Here is a 3,271-nt window from a genome sequence, read left to right as displayed (position 1 = left end):
GTTGGGCTTTGGAGTTGAAAGATAATTAGAACAGCAGTGAGGAATTCTGCTGCTGATCCCCCCCCCCCGAAAAAACACCTCCGCCAGCTGGGTTCAAAGACCGGGAGGGGAAAGGAAGAAAGGAGAGGAAAAAGAGGGACAGACAGAGAGAGAGAGAGAGAGAGAGAGAGAGAGAGAGAGAGAGAGACCATTGGATAGAGGGCCAGAGGAAGTGAGTATGATTTGGTGGAGGCAAATAGACGAGAGGAGCACAACGCACCTTGTTGTGCCATCTGGGCCGAACTCCCCCCCCTCCCCTACACCCCCCCCCCCCCCCCCCGCACACGCGTGCACACGCATGCACACACACACACACACACACAGTTCCTATGCTTTTCTCCTCCTCCTCCTCCTCCTCCCAGCCCATTAGGATGGGAGGATTGTGAGGTGGTGGTGGGCAATTACAAGGCGCAGCCGACGACAGGAGTGTACCTGGCAATACATTTAACTGTCCAAGGATGGAGGGACAGGGAGGGATATCAAGAGAGAGAGGGGGGGAGGGGGGGAGAGAGAGAGGGGGGGGGGGGGGGATTATTGAAAAGGGAAAAAAGGCAAAAGTAACAAAGCCAAGGGAGGAGATGACAGCAACTACGACGATGATGATGACGATGACGATGATGAAGAGGGTAATACACAAAAGGAAACTTTTTTTTTTCATCGGCCGGGCAGAGTGAGAGCAGCAGCTTCATCTTGAAAAAAATGGCGCGAGAGTGCGAGTGCCAAACAGATGCTGGTAGAATTGCCCCGTCCCCCCCGTCCCCCACCAAACCACCCACCCACCTATACCCACACCCCCCGCCACCCAGGGGTGTGTGTGCGTGGGGGGGGGGGGCTGCGGTCTATGGATGGCGCCCATATGGCCACAGCTGATGGGGGTTATTGTCGGTATTGTTCACTTTGTCAGCGATCCTGGGGATGCGGGAGAGGAGCTAATGATAATGCAGAGTGCAGATGTGCTCTGGAGCGACCCAGTCGTTAAGCAACAACAGCTTGTGTGTGTGTGTGTGTGTGTGTGTGTGTGTGTGTGTGTGTGTGTGTGTGTGTGACTTACAACCACAGCTGCTAGCCAGCCTGCCTGCCTTCTTGCCTCCGCTGGCTGACAATTGTGAGAAGACCCTCTATGAGACGCATGCACGCACACGCATACGCACATGTGCACGTGCACACACACACACACACACACACTACAGTTATACCCTTGAAATAGACATGCACACACAGATATATACGCACGCGCATGCACACACGCACGCGCGCGCACACACACACATACACACACACACGCGCGCACACACACACACATACGCACACACCTGTCAGGTAGTTTAGACTGCTTTGTTCATCTCAAAGTGACTTCCAACACCGAGTGGATTTTCAGTTTCTTACCAGCACAAAGCATTTGAAGACTTAAACTAAAGAAGTTATGGTAAATATTTTGCGGTTTTCTATTAGATACATAAATGCAGGTTTCTATATCACTACTTGAGACCCTCGATGTGGTCCGAAGAGTTTCCTCTCAAAGGACCAGCAATTTTTTACTAAGTCTGTGTCTCATAGGAGGGCTGTGGGCAGTTCAGAAACCAGTCTGTGTCTCATAGGAGGGCTGTGGGCAGTTCAGAAACCAGTCTGTGTCTCATAGGAGGGCTGTGGGCAGTTCAGAAACCAGTATGTGTCTCATAGGAGGGCTGTGGGCAGTTCAGAAACCAGTATGTGTCTCATAGGAGGGCTGTGGGCAGTTCAGAAACCAGTCTGTGTCTCATAGGAGGGCTGTGGGCAGTTCAGAAACCAGTCCAACAGTGACATCATCGATAGGCAGATTTCTTTATATTTTTTTTTATTATCGTGAGAACGATGGCTTCCATTCTCGCATTGCAACTTTTCACGAATAGTAAGCCTGCCGTTTCTATTAGCTTTAATTCCCCATCGATGATGTCACTGGTGGACGGATTTCTGAACTGCCCACAGCCCTCCTATGAGACACAGACAAAGCAGATATTTTCTTTGCTATTTTAACATGAACATTAGCGAGGACCAATTATACGAAGATAGGTTGAAAAGTGGTGAAATGGCCCTTTAACCCATTCTGACCTGAGATCAGATTCATACGAGGTTTCCACTGGACACACACTGGTCTGATTAACCCATTCTGACCTGAGATCAGATTAAAAAAATGTCAGTCGCTCTTCGATTTTTCTAAAATAGCAGACCTACAAGCTCGTAGCGCGCCACTCGGTGGCGCGCTACGAGCTTGTAGGTCTGCTATTTTTCAATAGCTAAAGCATAACATGATGCTAACACCAAAATGGGTGCCCGGTCAGAATGGGTTAAGGGTGAGTGACGATACAGTTGAGAGACTAGTTCGGAGAACAAGGCGAAACCGGTCAGGATCACACGATCCTGCACACACTGGTTTTCCTTTGTTTTGCCAATGGGTACCCAGATTGGATTATTATAAACATTTAGAGAATATACAAGTGTACTTGTATATATATATATATATATATATATATATATATTATTACAAATACATACACATACACAGTTTTTCTGTTTTTCCATTGATAAAGCATTGAGCATGGCATCACAAATAATATCTGTATTATTTATTACATCAGATGATGATGAATCAGTACATGTACCAGCCAGACAGATAACAGTTAAGCACATCAAACCTAAAGAAAGATAATATATCATAAGACACAACAGTTTGTGTTTAGTTCAAGGTCATCTTATTTGAGTATGACCCCCCCCCCCCCCTCCTCACCACCACAACCACTTCCCCAGTTACACTGAAAACACCTCCAGAAAGCTGGTCAGCAACAGTAATGATATTAATATGGTCTGATTTCTGATGTACAGTAGGCTATCAGTGACTCCTCCACTGCACGGCAACTGTTACATGATTTGAGCGGTGGTGTAAATGTATAATATGCTCCAACCTTACTGTACATTGGAGGCTTTTACCAAGACAACTCAGATAAGACGAAGATATAAGTGCATTAAAATGTTGCCGTGGGTGGTGTACTGTGAACTAAATAATGGCTCATGTATATGAATTAGTTGTACAATTTGTTCAAGTGTACAACATAGTACATTTTTTAAAATGTTTTTTTATAAATGATGTTTCAAAGGACTATAGCATACTGGTGGTCTGGCATGTTTAGCCCATAGACTACAGCGCACAGTATAATTAGACATCACTGCCTGCCATTTTTCAACGCATATACTGTAG

This window comes from Protomyctophum bolini (genome assembly GCF_963924005.1).
Source record: "Protomyctophum bolini genome assembly, chromosome: 14".
Taxonomy (NCBI): domain Eukaryota; kingdom Metazoa; phylum Chordata; class Actinopteri; order Myctophiformes; family Myctophidae; genus Protomyctophum; species Protomyctophum bolini.
The sequence above is the reverse complement of the archived record's forward strand: the minus strand, read 5'-3'. Positions refer to the sequence as shown.